The sequence below is a fragment of the Protopterus annectens genome, chromosome 1.part1 (genome assembly GCF_019279795.1).
Source record: "Protopterus annectens isolate FY-2018-M chromosome 1.part1, PAN1.0, whole genome shotgun sequence".
In the NCBI taxonomy this organism is placed as follows: domain Eukaryota; kingdom Metazoa; phylum Chordata; order Ceratodontiformes; family Protopteridae; genus Protopterus; species Protopterus annectens.
In genome coordinates, this window is record NC_056726.1 from 1,477,121,442 (window position 1) to 1,477,139,041 (window position 17,600).

A 17,600-nucleotide genomic window follows, 5' to 3' on the forward strand; every position below is an offset into this window, starting at 1 on the left:
AAACTCTGATATCAGCTACCGATTATTTAGTCAGTAACCATTCACAATACGTAGCTCAGCTAAAATGTGTGCAATATCTTTTTTTTTTTGATGTAGCAATATATTTTCTTAATCATGTTCAATCACCTGCTGTTTGTCTGATACAGATGAACAAAGGAGAACAATCTTAACATGTGCAATCCTACTCCATCATGCTGCTACGTACAGTATTCTTCTGACTGTCAGGGGGTTGTGTGTTTGTGCTGTTATTATTGGTTTATCTATCACTCTATGGGTCTTGTATTGAATACCTTTTTAAAATTGAAATGTTACAATGTTGTTCTTGCTATCCTTGCTTCCTATGTACTCTCTGGTGACGTGATACTCGGAATTGCATTTAGGCTGCACTTGTGTAGTCCTAAATGACAATAAAGTTTACTTTGACCAAATCTTGCCTGTAATATAAATACGACCTGCTGGAGAGACATGTATGTATCCCAGAGATTACCCTGTCTCTGGAACAGGCTCCCCATCCAAGTGAAGTAGAGTTCCTCCCTAATTCAATTCAAGGGTAACTTGGACAACTGGATGGGGAATAGGAAATTCACACCTGGTTTGGCACCCATGTCTCAAATGGGCACAGGCAGCCTAAAAATGGTTCACCTCCCAGGCCCCTGCTTGTAAATGTTTCATCCCCAACCTCCTTGCTTACACTTATCAAGGGTACCAGAATTTGTCAGAGATTTGGGATGCATGGCTAGGCTTAAAAAGGCCCTTGTGGTCATTAGTCTAGTAAACACCTATAAAGCTATGAATCTATAAGATCAAGCACTCAAAAGAGCGAGCATTCTTTTTTTTCCTTTGTTTTTCAGCCTGCCAGCTGCTCTGTATTCAAGACTGTGATACAGCAGGGTCTGGGAATTTGCCTTTTCCTCTATTCTGCAATCTTGAAGTTGGTGTATTTAGTCAGCAGGGGGTGGAGGGCTACAGGGGAACATATCCCCTGCATAAAGAAGTGTTTTTTACTCAATCCAAAATATCAATCTTTCTTGTTTGCTCTTTTGAGCATTTGATATTTGATGACACAAATCACACATACATGGGTGCATATTTATTACTTAGCTGCACACAGATCACAAAGCTTCATTCACACCCAAAGAAAACCCATTTCTGGTGCTACTATGGGTCCTAAAAGAACCACACATACATACATATATATATATATATATATATATATATATATATATATATATATACACACACACACACACACACACACACACACATATATATATATCTAGACACACATATGCACATTAATAAAATAAGACTTCTGAATGACAGAATTCAAATAATAATTCTATAATTTTAAATAAGTGCTCCATGAGAGTACACATACTAGGCTGAAATAGATCTGGTAGATGTTGTTAGTCTTTTACAAGATGTTCCACAATTAACCATGTTATTTTCTTTAAGTGACAGGAAAATTAAGTGACGGGTAAGAAACCATCCAGCTTTGTATTAGAAGACTGAGTAGGACTAGAGGTAACATATTAAAACAATTTTATGTTTTACATGATCTACTGTACAAATGAAATAGGTAGCAGCATCTAAAATATCACTCCTATGTGTTCTTATAAAACTAACATTATTTTGTAAAGTAACAACGAAACTGCCAGATCCCAACAAATCTTCATCATCTAGATTCATGTCCAAAGACTCTCAAAAACATCAACCCACCCATCCACTTCAGTGACTTCAGAGTAGCAGATGGACAGTTCACACATTTAGTATCAAATAATTCAGTTCAACTAGCACATAGAGTTATAGGTTACCAGGTGAATACTAGGCTAATTGCCCAGAAGGGCCATTTTAGGCCTAGCTAGTAACCTGATGTCAGAATCAGACCATGTACCCTGTGTGTCTGTGAAGTGAAGACCTTAACCATTATGCCAAACCCACCCTCTAAACACTAACTGGGCTATCAGTTTGCAGACTATTACAAGCCTAGCCAACAATCAGAGGTTAGAATCAAACCTTATACAATATATATATGAGGTAAAGACCTTAAGAGCTAGTGAGAAATTGAGAATTAATCAGCTAATGGCCTGTTCTCCTGTCTTAGAGGGAATACAGTGGTTCTGGTTAGCACCTGACTATCCTCAGACAGAGGCTAAGGGTTTAGCACATGAAGAGTATGATACCTTAGAGCAAACAGGTATATGGTGGCACTTGCATATTTGGAGAATTCATTCACTGAGTTCCGATTACTTGGTGGGCCCAAAGAGTAAAAAAGAAAAGTCCTGCCACTACCATTTATAATGGTTCCAGCTCTCTGAACGATCAGAACAAACAACAAAAGGCTGGAAAAAATGGAAGAAGCTTTAAACAGATATTGAGATGAGGTGATAAAACTGCAAAAATCAGAGGTTGAAGTGAAGAAAAGGTTGACTGAATATGAGACTCCTCAGGAAGACATGTTTCAAAAAAATAATAGAATTAAAGGATATAGCACAGAGAAAACTTGAGATTTTTAGCTATACCACGGAATCTGGACGGAACAGACTGCATTAATTGTAAGAAAGCACAAATGAGCAACTGGACTGGTATTCCACAGCAGGAGTTGTTAGTTGAAAAGGCATATCATGTGTATGCTCCAAACCTGGCTATGAGAAATCAAGTTAGACCTTTAATAGTAAAAATGCAATCCTACCAGCAGAATGAGTTGATTCTGACAAAACTGTGGCAGAAGGACAGAATACTAAAAGTGGGAGATAGAGTGTTTCTGGAGAATGAGTACTCATTGTACACCAGCCAGAAGAGGAGTAAATTCAATCTACTATTCAGGGAATGTCGAGACGCAGGTGTGAAATTCAAACTGCTGTACCCAGCTGTCTTCAAGGTATTCTTCTCTGGAGGGACACAATTATTTTTTGATGAAGCACATGCTAAGCAGGAAATACAAAAGTTTGTCCAACAAAAAGTGAGCTATGAAACAGAAGGAGATTCTGTTTCTTGTTCTTCTGGTAATAAAGACCACAGAGAGACTGTGCTAGCAACACCTTTTCCACTGTTTCAACAGAAAATATTGGAGAGAATGAAGAAAGCACAAGAGTTGGCTAGAAGCCTTGAGCACATGTTGGAAATAAAGCAGAGACAGGATTTGGGAGATGGAGATGAACAGTAATAAAACCAGTAACTTAATGTAGGATTACAATGCAATAATTATATTTGTGAAATATGACAGAACAAGAAAAATATTGGGAGTTGTTCAGAATCTATTGGACTTGTGCGGGACTCTAAAATATATGTCCTACTTCATGTCATTAATCTTCTGAAAAATGCTTTGGGGAAGGGAAGAGATTGGAGAGAATTAACTGTAAGTAAAGAAAACCTTTTTTTCTTAATAGTACTATTTTTGCAGTGGATGATTTTCTTTGCTGCTGTTATTTTAATTGTAATGGGGGTTGTAAATAGGTGCTGCTGTTCTTTTTTCCTCTTTCTTTCTCAATTCTCAATTTCTTATTCAGTTTCTAAGAAATGTAGGCACTTCAGTGTAAAAAAAGCTGGTTTAAAGAGCATGACAAAAGAAAAAATATTGCGCTTTTTCTCAAACTTGCACGGGGAATGACTGGATTAAGGACCTTAGATTGATTTAGTAACAAGTTATAAGAGAAAGCAAGTAAATGAAAAAGAATATTGAATATTATGAGGCTTTTTTCTAACAAAATAATGTATGCTTAGTGGCAATTCTGTAGCTGGCCCTCACATCTCCATGAAAACAATATGATAAAGAGAAATTGGTTAAAGTCTGGTGGAGACTGACTGGCTGGGAAAAAAAGGAAAAGAGAAACTGGCTAGGAGATAATGTTCTCTGAAACCATTCATGAGTTTTCCCAGCTGGAAGAGCTATAACGATAAGAAAAAACAGTTACATGTATCTTACCATGGATAACCTTTCTTTTAAGTTAACTCAAGTATGAGTGTGGCTGTCAGTTTGGGACATTTGTTCCTATTAGGAGGGTAAAGGCTTTAATATTTGAAGATGTACATAGTTTTGTGTGTTGGTATTAAAGTATTAAATTAAAAGGTTTTAGATGGGTATTTTTGAAGGATTTCAATAAAACAAAACGTTTTGTAAGATGTGACATAGGCTCAACTGGAAATGACAAGAAACAACTATGTAAAAGTTCAATCTGCCAAAAAAGCTGGAACTAGACATTTAACAGAAAAGGTGTTGTACTTAAAATGTGGGAATAACAACTTTTTAATACAGTGATGCTTTCTGTAATGTAGTTAAATGGTCTCACAGATAAATAAAAAAGAAAGAAGAAAAAATAGTCAACTATATTAAAAATGTAGAATTCAAAAAGCCATGTTACAGGAGACACACTTGGAAAATACTGAACATGTGAATCTGATAAAGAAAGTTTTTCAGGATGGTTATTCAGTAGAATATCTGGTACAAAGGAAAAGAGGAGTATTTATATTAATTGCAAGAGGAGCTCCAATACTGATAGAAGAGGATAAAAAAAGACACTAACGGCAGATTTGTAGTGCTAACGGGCTACTGGCATGTATTTATATTCCACCTAAAACTGCCATAATGGAGCTTAAGAAAATTGTGGAAGAAATAGTAATTTTTAGCAAGGAATATTACTTCTTGGTGGAGACTGGAAGTTAATTTGCAGCAGTGAAGATGTGCCTTGGTGACCCAGAAGGGAAAGTATAACAAAGGAGGGAAGATTTTTGAAGATATTTATGAAAATATTTGGCATACAAGATGTGAATTGAGTAATAGGAGTTTGGAGTAAATTTCCATATTACTCCCCAAGATCTATAAACTGGGCTAGGCTAGACAGAATTTACATTTTACAGGAACACGTGCATTTAATTGGAGGTCTTAATATGCACCCAATAACTATTTCAGCCCATGCACCAATAATAACTAAAATAAAAACACAGGGTAATAAAATAAAAATGAGAAACTGGCTCTTTCTCACCTATCTGTTGAAAAGAGAGGACTTTAATGAAAGGGTATTAAAGATTATTCAAGAGCTATTAGAGAGGATAGAAATTTCTTCTGAAAATATAGCTAGGTAGTGGGATAAAATTAAGATGGAGTTTAAAACTAGGATGGAAATAAAAGACAGTCAGCTATGTTTAAGAAGCAACAAGAATTATTTAGAGGGACTGACAAATAAAGTAGTGTAGAACAGGGGAATCCCACAGAACAAGAAGAGGATCAACTACAGAATGCTAAGCAGAAAATAAGGGATTACCTCAAAAATATACACGAGTTTAGAAAGATTGCTGTTAAGCAGCTTTTTTTTTTTTTTTGATAACACTAGAGCACAAAAACTTTTAGAACAAATACTCAGTCAACAGAAAATAGAAAGTGCTGTCACCAAACTTAGGGAGCCTATAACAAGGAAGGTAACAAGATATCCTGTAGAGGTATTAGAAATATTTCAAAATTCTATGAAAGTCTGCATAAAGTAGAGAAATATGGAAATCAAGAAAAAATACAAATGGAAATGTTTATGGAAGAACTAAATATGCTAAGGTTACAGGTAGATGAGGCCCAATTGCTAACGGTTCAGATAGGAGGAGATTAGATAAAAATTGTGATGTATAACCAATCTACATGAAAGTCCCCAGGAATAGATGGTATTCCTGTGGAAGTTTGGACGCTAGGAGGGAAAAAACTGATAAAGATCTGGAAAGTTTTGTTTAACAATATTTTAAAAGGAAAAGTATTAACATCCTGGAAGAAAGCAGTGGTAGCTGTAATACCTAAAGAGGGTAAAGATCCATCAGATCCAGCTTCATACAGGCCTATTTCAGCACTAAGGCATCATTAGAAAGTGTTCATGTCTATAATGGCTAAAAGAATGGCAAAAATAATGCCAAAATTAATAGATATGGATCAATGTGGTTTTGTGGAGGGGGAGGCAAACATTTGACAACATTGATAATCCAGAGGGAAGCAGAATGTAAGAAAATACAACTGTTGTTGTTGGGTCTTGATGCAGAGAAAACATTTGACAGAGTACGCTGGGACTTTATGAGCAGGGCAATGTAAGAATTTGCATTTCCTGAAGACATTATAATGCTAATTAGAAGGATATATGAGGGATCAGAGATGAAAATTAAAGTTGGTGGGGTCCTCTCTGATAATTTTTTCTTGTGCAGAGGAACCAGGCAGGGGTGTCCTCATTCTCCTTATAACTGCTGGCAAAGAAAATAAGGGACTCAGAAATTCAATGATATAATTGGTATGGTAGTCAAAAAAACTGGTTCTATTTTCAGATGATATTATTTTATACCTGACAAAACCAAAAAGAGACATTACAGTGTTGTGGAACATTTTGAGATTTCAAATCTTTTTGGGATTTAAAATTAGTGAAGCTAAAGCAAAGGCAATAGCAGTAAATTATACACCCAAATATGAATTGGTTCAGCAATATCCTTATTTATGGGGACATGATAAAATGAAATGTTTAGGAGTATGGATTAAAAATGATTTTGGTGTGGCAGCTAAGGATATGTGGGAAAAGACAAAACAAAAGATAATACAAACACTGAGAAAATGGAAGCTTTGTTACATGAATATGAACAGCAAGATGCAAGCAGTTGCAGAAAACTCTAATTCAAAGTGGAAAGGGATGATGATGAAATGGGGATAGTCAAGAAACAAGGAGAGACTGTGATTTTGGCCTTTAAGGAGAATAACAATAATCATGCAAAATATTATATCTATAAAGTAGCAGAAAGTATCCTAAGAACTAAGCCAACAGGGAATGGAGAAAGGAGATTTTGCCGATAGGGATGAAAGCAATTAGGGATATAGACAATAGGCAAGAGGGGACTGGAATTTATTTGACAAAATTGGTAAAGGAACAAAGGTACTGGGAGCAAATAACTAGAGAGGGAAATATGACAGAATGGGAAGAGGCCAAGAATTTATTTGTACTGCAGATTAGAGATTGCCTATATCAGAGTATAGGCAAAGAAAAAGAAATAAGGGGTCTCAAATAAAAAAAAAAACAGCAAAGATAGAGTTTTTAGTATAATCTATTTGTTATTTATTTATTTATTTTATATTTGTTAACCAGGGGTGTCTGACTGAGCTGAAAAGGTCCTTTTTCAGCAGAGGCCTGGGGAGAAAAGCTCCACATAGAAAAATTACAGATACATTTAGACATGATCAGTATACATACAAATTACAATAGACATGTTTTACAGTTTTTACAGCTGCACATCAACAGTTACAGTGGAGAGAACAAACAAGAAAATATTAATTTAATAATAAAGGTAATTAATAGATTTGTGGTATACAGCTGAAATTTGGAACATAGGTAAAATACATACATAGTACACAGGTACAGTACATACATCAGTCAGACACCCCTGGTTAACAAATATAAAATAAATAAATAAATAACAAATAGATTATACTAAAAACTCTATCTTTGCTGTTTTTTTTTATTTGAGACCCCTTATTTCTTTTTCTTTGCCAGTGTTTGTGAGTAAGAGTGAAAACTGTTATCAAAGTACTCTAGGTTTAGTATGTGTACCTTATCCACTTTCACTGGCCTGGGGAGCTTCTAAAGCAGAAGCTGCCATTAAAAAAGGGATAATTAGTACAGCATATAAAATATTGCATAACTATAAGAATCAATCAGAGGAGGTTAGAAAGGATTGGGAAGAGAGACTGGATAAGCAATTCACAAAGAAACAGTGGGGATTTATCTATGTCTCCCAAATATGCAAGAAAATGTAGAACATTTAGGATTTTTGCTTGGAAAGGTTTACATAGATATTTTTATACCCCAAGTAAACTCCAGACAATTCTTCCTCAGGTAGACAGCAAATGTTGGAGGTGTATTGGGGAAGAAAAAGATCCTTGGGAATGTATTTTCTGGGAATGCAGTGAGTTGGCAGAGTTTAAGGATAACCTACAGGATGCACTGTTGGAGATGCTGGGTGGGTAGATCGGTGTGATGAGGGAGATGATTTTTCTGAGCTGTGATACAGAATCGGAATTACCTGGACATGGTAAGGGCTTGCTGTGTCTAATTATGGTGGCTGCCAAAAAAGCAATTACTTGAAAATGGAAATCAAAATCTGAAACAACTATACTAGAGGTAGTGAATATAGTAAAATGCATAAAACACCTGGAACTGAGATCTTTACAAAAGGGTGGGAGCAAACTACATAGGAAAAAATGGGAATTGTGGGAACAATACATACGGGGAGGAATGAGGTTTAAAAGAAGGCAACACTTAAATGAGCTATGTAATGTTTGACTGAAAATGATTGGGTAGATTATAAGTGATCTATAATGTTTGTAATTGGGAGTGTGTCAGTATGGTTTGTGATATAAACTGCTTTACACTAGGATTGTGTCAGTGTGCTTTGTTTAAATTTATATAAATGTATGACTACCTATGTCATAAGTGATGGTTTAATAAAGATGTTTCTTGTTTATAAAATGGGCAGGAGTTGATTCATTTATGTAATGTTGCTTAGGTTATATGATATATAGCAATATATGTTAAGTATAACATTTGTAAACGTGAACTTGCTAATGCAGTTTGATTATTTTTAAATAAATGTAAATTTTCCTGTGCCACGTGTGATATTTCAATAAACGTGTTTAAAAAACTGTAGAAACTGACAATAGGTACAGAGGCCCTATAGCCAAAACTCTGGACATCTAATTAGCATAAAATGTGAACACCAATACATAACTCTTCACACATCTAGTAGGAATATGGAATACCACTCAGATCCACATTTAAAAAACAGAGTGACACAAAATGCACATTATCAAAGAGACAATGTAAAATCTGTAGGCCTTAATGAAGTGCACTGCAAGACTATCACACAAAGTCATTTATTTTGCTTATGAAAAATGGAGATGTAAGATGTTTTCTTTCTTTAAATGATTTGTGCTACAAGTCTGTTGGACATGTAGTCTGCTCTTGTCTGGACTAGACAGCTTCAAAAATCACGTGTGATGAGGAGGATTCATAAAATTGTGTGAAGGGGGTAAATCAAGCCTGAAAACAAGGAGATACCTCCAGAAATAGGAGTATCCTGTGCAGTACCGTAAATCAAGCCTGAAAACAGGAAGTTCCAAAGTAAGGACACTTGAGAGATCTGGAAGGGACAAAGTATAATAAAAAAATAAATGGCATGTTCAGTGACTTTCTTCTGGATGCACAGAAAAAGTGTAGGTTGTAAATTGTAAGTTTCAAAAAAGTGACAGCCTCATTCTAGGTTACTGGTATACTTGTGAAGAACAGATTACATGGTAGTGGTGTGCTGGTATGTCAGGTGACACCATACATCAGCACTGGTGTATGTCAGGTGACACCATACAGCTGCAGCTGATGAACAAGCACATACAGGGCAAAGACCTTCTTACCATTAAGAAGGCATAACAGTAATGATCATACCTACAAATGAGAAGAGAACAAGCACCTGAATGACATCAACCTTACTGATAAAGTTTGCAGAAGCAAATGTTGGATGCCCAAAGCCAAGATGCAACATCAGCTTTTCTTTGCCTATTGCCTCTCTCTTGGTAAAAGGAATCAAGAAACGTTTCCGATGAATAGCAAATCAGTGGGAGATGCTTGTGGCCAGTGGTGCAGCAGATGGTGTTGCCACTTCACAGCACCTGGTTCTTCAGTTTGTATCTTGGCTTTGCCTACCTTCTGTATGCGTGTTCTCCCTGTGTTCACATGGGTTTTCCCTGGTTTGCCTGGTTTCCTTCATCTTCCCAAAAACATGCCACATGTAAACTGGTGATCCTCCATTCTGCTCTTAAGTGTGTGTTTGTTTCTGTGTCCCGCAACAGAATGGCATTCGGTTCAGGATTGCTTTCCCTTAGTCTTGAGTACATCAACAAGCCTAAAATGGATGAAGTGACTAATAAGAGAATGAGTTAATATTATGTTTTTTTGGAAGTCTGCTACTCATGTTCTTTGAAAGGTATACACAAGTCAAACAACACACCAAGATAACTGAAGACAATACCATTTCCACAAGAGCTTTCATTAGAGTCCTAAAAGCCTAGTCCAGATGTGGTCTTCTTTAATTCATTTATTACTAATAGTTTGCATTAATCTGCGATCATTATTTATGCTTGCATGATAGAAGACTTCCACAAGTCCTCAAAAACACTGATGGCTACAGAGACTGAGGCTGAAGAAATATAAATAACTACTCCACATGACGGAGAAATTATGACTGCTGTATGTTTGCTTTACACAAAAAGGTAAACTATGAGGTATATCCCTCAGAAAAGGTGGTAAATAGAAAGAATGTTACATTGGAAAGAAGTATTGCAAAGAGTAAAGTCAAGAAACTTATTTATAGAAAGGACAGTAGATACAAGCAGCATCAAGAAACATTTTTTTATAGAAAGGGCAGTGGACACAAGTAGCAAACTCCCAAAGGAACAGATGGGGCAGAGACAGTGGTAACGTACTAAACAGGCCCAAGACAAATCAGTCAATATTAGAAAGATGCAATGTGAGTTTGATAAAGAAAGGCTTTCAGGAGGGATATTCAACACAGTGTCAGGGACAAAGGAAAAGGGGATACTTACACTAACTGCTACAGGAGCTCCAACAGTGATAGAAGAGGGGAAAAAAAGATAATAATGGTAGATTTGTGGTAATAAGGAGCTACTGGAAGGAGAGGAGGACTATACCTGCTTGTATTTATATTTCACCCAAAACTGCTATTATGGAGCTGAACAAAATCTTTGGAGACAAGATCAGCTTTCAGTAGGGAATATTACTTATATGTGGGGGATGGAGCATAATTTGCAACAGTGAGAGTGTATCTGAGGAACCTACAAGGGAAAATAAAACAAAAAGGTACATTTTTGAAGAAATTTATGAAAATATTTGGTATGTAAGACGTAAATTCAGTAGTATGAACTCATCGAGAATTGGCTTATTATTCCCCAAAGTACAATAACTGGGCTAGACATGACAGAAATAATATTTCACAGGAACATGTGTATTTAATTGAGAACTCTAACGCACATCCGGTAACCATTTCAGATCATGTGCCAATAGTTATTAATATACAAACGCAGGGTAATGAAGTAAAAATAAGCCACTGGTGTTCCCCCACCTACCTGTTAAAAAGAGAGGAATTTAAGGAATGGGGAGTAGAAATTATCTGAGGGTTACTAAGGAAGACAGAATTTTTTTCAGAAGTTACAGCTAGTGACTGGGATAAAATGAAAGTGGATTTTAAAAATAGGGTAAAAGTAAAATAAAAACAGAAAAGATTAAGAAGTAACAGGCATTATTTAGAGGGGCTGACAAAGTTAAAATACTACAACATAAGGGGAATCTCGCAGGACAAGGAGAGGTGCAACTCCAGAGTACTAAAGAGAAAATAAGGGAGTATCTGGATAATATGCACGAGTTTAGAAAGATTACTTTTAAGCAATTGTTTTTGATAACTCCAGAGCAGAAAAACTTTTAGCGCAATGACTCAGGCAACAGAAAGGGTTGTTGACAAACTTAGGGAGCCTATATCAAGAAAAACAACCAGATATCTGTAGAGGCATTAAAGATATTTCAATTTTTTTATGAAAATTTGTATAAAGCAGAGAAATGTGAAAATCAAGCGAGGGCACAAATGGAAATATTTATGGAAGACTTAACCATGCCAAGATTAGAGGTAGATGAGGCTCAACAATTAATAGTTAAGATAGGAGATGAGATAAAAATGGTGGCATATAATCAATCTGCAGGTAAATCTCTAGAAATGGATGGTATTCCCATGGAAGTTTGGAAGATAGGATGGAAGAATGTGATAAAGGTCTGGAACGTTTTAACAGTATTTTAAAAGGAGAAGCACCAAGTAACATCCTTGAAGAAAGCTGTGGTGGCTGTAATCCCTAAAGATGGTAAAAAACAATCAGACCCAGCTTCATATAGACCCATTTCAATCAAACCATGATTTTAAAGTGTTTATGCCTATAACATCTAAAAGAACAGCAAAGGTGTTGCCAAATTTGATAGATACGGATCAGTGTTGTTTTGGAGGGGAGGTAAACATTTGACAACATTGACGAAGCAAAGATAATCCAGAGGGAAGCAGAATGTAAGAAAATACCACTGTTGGTGGGTCTTGATGCAGAGAAAGCATTCAACAGGGTAATCTGGGATTTTATGAGAAGGGAAATGGAAGTATTTGCTTTCCCTGATACAGTAATAAGGTTAATTAGGAGAATACATGAGAGATCGGAGGCAAAAATTAAAGTGGGAGGGTTCCTCTCTGACAGGTTGTATCTGAACAGAGGAACCAGGCAGGTGTGTCCTCTTTTAACATTATTTCCTTTATGTTTAGAGAGAAGGGCAAAGAAAATAAGTGACTCTGAAATTCAAGGATATAGTTGGTATGGTAATCAAGAAAAGGTGACTTTATTTGCAGATGATATTATTTTGTACCTGATAAAAACAGAAAATGACATCTCAGTGTTGTGAAACATCTTAAGACAGTTTCAATTTTTTTTTCGAGATATAAAATGAATGAAGATGAAACAAATGCTATAGCTGTAAACTGCATACAAGAATTGGTCCAACATAGGTTCATAGGTAGGTACTAGGCTATCGGCCCAAGGGCCTACGTAAGCCTAGCCAACAAGGTTCTCTGGCTTACGCCACCCAAGAAAGTTATTTTCCTGTGCCACTGTCGAGCAGAGACACAGAAGTGATCCCCGGGGTGTATTTCCTATTTCACATCCACTCATCAAGATTTTTCTTGAAGAGTGCTAATGAAGAACTTTGCTTGACATAGATGGGTAGCCTGTTCCAGAGTATGGGAAGTCTCTGGGATAATGATCTATCCCTCCAGCATGTCCTGTTTATTGTGGTGACAAGGTTTAGGTCCCTAGAGCGTGTAGCTCGGAAGGATTCGGATTTCTTTAGGTGTAGCATGTCCAACAGCTCTGGGTTTGACACAGCTTTATATGTTAGGCAGAGATCACCTCGGAGTAGGCAATATGCTACAGAGTAAAGCTGGAGTTTTTTGAGACGGTCAGTGTAGGGCATTTGTTTGAGTCCAGTAATCCTTTTTGTGAGGTATGTCTGTGGCCTTTCCAGCTTCTGCAGATGTCTTGTGAGGTACATTCCAAAAGGGGCGTTGTACTCTATAATGGGTCTAATGAGTGTCGAGTAGAGGGGAACGATGACCTCTTTTTTCCTGGATGAGAACCCTTTTATGATGAGGTGTGCCACGTAGAAGGACTTCCTGACTACTGTGGCGATGTGACTATCAAAGGAGAGACTACTGTCCGCCTGGGTCCCAAGGTCTCTTATCACGCATTCGGTGTTAAGTAGATTGCTGCCTATGTAGTAGTTCATGGGTACAGAGTTTTTACCAAAGGGGATGACACTGCACTTTTTGGCATTGAGCTTGAGGCCATGACTCTGACACCAGGCATCTGTCTCAGAGAGGCCCTTCTGTAGGATGTTCACATCATTTGGGGACTTGACTATGGCTCCTAGTTTGTAGTCTTCTGCGAACTTCATTAGCCAGATGCCTTCTGTGTTAGCCTGTACTTCAGAGAAGTAGATACCAAACAGGAGCGGTCCCAGGATGGAACCCTGTGGTACTCCACTTGTCCCTGGTTTGAGGTCAGATTTGGAGTCTGCAACTTTTACAGTGTGGGTTCTGTCAGTGAGCCAGTTGGCAACCCATCTTGTGACGTAGGGATTTATGCCTAGTTTATTGAGTTTAGCTATAATTCCAGAATGGGGGATGGTGTCGAAAGCCTTGGCGCGGTCAAGATAGGCTGTGTGAACCACCTTACCCTCATCTACGGCTTTGGTGACTGCCTCAAAGAAGTCGCTCAGGTTCACTAGGCATGATCTGCCTTTCACAAACCCGACCTGGGTGGGATCCAGAGTTTGGAGGTTACCAATGTCATTGTTTATGAGTTCCATGATGATACGTTCCATGGCCTTGCAGACCAGGCTCGTCAGGCTAATAGGTCTATAGTTCCCGGGATCAGTGGTGGCTCCCCCTTTGTGGAGTGGGATAACTGTTGCTGTGCACCATTCACTGGGCACAAAGCCTGATGCGAGGCTATTATTGAACATGGTGCTTAAGTGAGGAGCCAGTTCATTCTGAAGTTCGTGTAAAACGCAGCCTGGGATGTTTTACAGTCCCATGGATGATGTGTTTTTGGCTTTAGAGAGTGCAGCTTTCACCTGCGTAGTTGTGATTACAGGGAGGTAAAGTTAGCACTGAACCTATCTGCCAAGATGTTGGCAATATCAGTTGGTTCTGTAATTTTCGTGCCTTTGTGCTGTAACTCAGAGCAGATCTGGGTGTTGCCAGTGAGATTGACATAGCTATAGAATGCTTTGTGGTTGTCCTTGGAATTAGTGGCGATTTTATTTTCGTAGCTAACTTTGGAGGATCTTATAAGGGATCTCAGCTTCTTACTGAAGCTGACCAGGGAGCTCCTCCACTCATGGGATTTTACTCTCTTTTGCAACAATTTCTTCCTTCTGTTGTACAGTTTGTTTATGGCAGGGGACCACCAGATTGGCTTCCTTTTTTTGGAGGATAGCATCTTGGTTCTGTTTGGGATAGCACGATCCATGCACTCATGTAAGTGCTTATAGAGTGCATTTGTGTAGGATTCAGCAGTTGTAACTGTATTGTCCATCTGCATGGGTGTCATGAAGTTCACTACTTCAGTCTTAAGAAGCATGAAGTTGGCTTTGGAGAAATTTTTTACTGTGGTTTCCTTAATGGGGGTGGGATGTGGCTATCAAGGGTGATTAGCTTATGGTCGGATCGGACCAACAAGGAGTTGACTTCAGGTGGGGAACTCATGTTGGTAATGACTAGGTCTAGGATATTGTTGCTCCTGGAGGGGGTGTGGATAAGTTGATCTAGGGCATTGGAGTTTATGAATTCCAGAAAGTGTTGCACTACGGAGCTGGTACATGAGTAGTTTTCCCAGTTAATGGTGGGGTAGTTGAAGTCGCCCATTATTATAGTGTCTGGTTGAACCCTAATATTTTCCAGTACATCAAGAAAAGAGGAGTGGGAATCCTGGGGCATGGTGCGGGATCTGTAGCAAGCTACAATTTGGATTGCAGTTTTGCCCAGAGTTAGTTGCACTTGGATAACCTTGGATGCATTATGCTGAGCAACTAGCCTGGAGGTGTGGATATCCTTAATGAATATGGACACACCCCCACCTTTGGTGTTTCGGTCCAGGTTATATGGCTGAAAAGTGTGGTATGTGTTACTGCCTGGTAGTGCAGGGGTGCTCTCTGGAGCCTTGAACCAGGTCTCAGTCACTGCACAGATATCGATGTTCTCCATTTTAAGGAGTGCCTCGAGTGAGTGCATTTTGAATTTTAGACTTCTAGCATTGAGTAGCATTACCCTCAGTTTTTGCTTGCTTGTTCCTGTTATGGTGGTGAATTTATTACTTGAACCTTGCCTAAAAAAGGCACTATAGGGGCAGCAAGAGCCTTAGCCAGTATCCGGAATCCCAGGGGCGACAGGTGCAGGCCATCTTTGGCAAAGCGTCATGGTCTGTTGACCATGTTATCCCAAGCAGACAGATACTGGATCCCCTTAGAATGACACCAGAAGCTTAGCCAATTGTTGAAGTCAATCATTTTGTCCTTGTACTGTGGTATCATTCTGGGTGATGGCAGAATGCTACTCAGGGCTAGGGTCATACCTGCCTGGGCTACAAGATCGGAGAGCTCTTCCATGTCTCTTTTCATGTAGTCCAGGGAGGTACATCTCAGGTCATTCACACCAACATGGACAATGACAGAGTCATATTTGTACTTGTTGTGGGTTATGTGGTGGATCCTGGCACCAGACAGGCAGCTGACAGTAACCTTCTCCTTGTTTAGCCTGGTGAGTGGGACATCAGTGTTCCTGACTATAGAGTCAACTATGACTAGTGTGTTGGGTATGTTGTTTTGCCTTATTGGCTGTGTTTGAGTGGCACACTGAATCTGTGGGCTATGTGTCATTTGGGTTGTGTTGGGGGATGGAGGTTGCTTGTGTTTCTGCTTTGGAGGTCTCTGTTCCTTAGACAGATTATTATTGAGAGCCTCCGCAAATGTTTTTGAAGTCTTTACTCATATGAAAAAACATGAAACATTACTCATATTTATGGGGATATCAAAAAGAGAAGTATTTAGGGGTATGGATTAAAATAGATTCTGTTAAGACAGCTAAGGATATGTGAAGGGAGACTGAATAAAGGACAATACAAAAACTGAGAAACTGGAAGCTCTTCTTTATGGATATGGACAAGATACAAGCAGTGAAAATGTTTTTAGTCCCTTTAGTTTTATATACAGGTCAGGCAAATTATTATCAATGAGAGAAGTTGTGGATAGCAAGTAATAAATAGCTGAATAAATTTATCTGCGAGGGGAAGAGGGCAAGAGCCAAGTGGGATAAGCTGATCTTCACAACAGAACAATGTGGTTAGGGATTACCTTTTCTGAAGGGATATTTTAAAACTACACAGTTGAGGCTCATATATATAACACAAGCAGAAAACAATAATTCAAAGTGGAAAGTGGTGATGATGAAACAGGAAGGGATTCAGGAAATAAGAGAGTGGGATTTTGGATGCAGATCCTTAAGGAGAACAACAATGGCGATACAGAATATTATATTCATAAAGTAGCAAAAAGTATTCTAAGAATTACGCTAACATGGGAATGGAGAAAGCAGATTTTGATGATAAGGATGACTACAATTAGGGGTACAGAGAATAAGTAATAGGGGACTGTAATCTACTGGAGAAAACTGGAAAGGAACCAAGGTATTGGGAGCAAATAACTAGAGAAGGAAAGGTAATAGAATGGGAAGAGGCCAAGAAGGGATTTGAACTGCAGGCTAGAGAGTGCCTTTCCTATCAGGGATTAATATCAGAGTTTAGGCAAAGAGCAAGGGGTAAGGAAATCCTAAATGAAAAACCTGCTCAGGGAGAGTTTTTATTGAATCTAGTACACAAGCTGCAGTTACAAAGGGATAATTAGTGTGGCATATAAAATACCGCATGATAACTGTAAGAATCAATCAGAGGACCTTAGAAAAGATAGGGAAGAGAAATCGGATGAACAATTCCCAAGGAAACGATGGTACAGCATATGTATGGCTCCTAAGTATGCAATAAATTCTAGAAGATTTAGCATTTTTTTTGGAAATGTTTGTGTAAGTATGTTATACTCCAAGCATAATCAGAAGTATTTTTCCTCAGGTGGGTGTCAAATATTGGGGGTGAGATGGAGAAGAAAGAGCTAACTGCTAACGTATGTTTTGGGAGTGCAATGAATTGGCAGACTTCAAAACTTCTCTGGAAAGTACTACACCAGAAATATTGGGTGAACAAATGTGTGCAACTAAAGAAATTATTTATTTATTTTTTTTGCTGGGATTTAAGATCTGAATTTCCTAGACATACTATGGCCTTGATGGATTTAAATCTGTTGGCTGCCAAAAAGTAATTACTAGAAAATGGAACGCAAAATCTAAACCAGGTGTATTTGAAGTATTGAATATTTTAACACAGATAAAAT

The 17,600-nt window shown here is 38.0% G+C and overlaps 1 protein-coding gene across 2 annotated transcripts in view; it reads right to left on the bottom strand.

The window, feature by feature from the left end:
- Positions 1-17,600, bottom strand: part of CCDC28B (coiled-coil domain containing 28B) — a 191,391-nt gene that overhangs the window by 128,757 nt on the left and 45,034 nt on the right. The gene's annotated exons all lie outside the window — the stretch shown is intronic.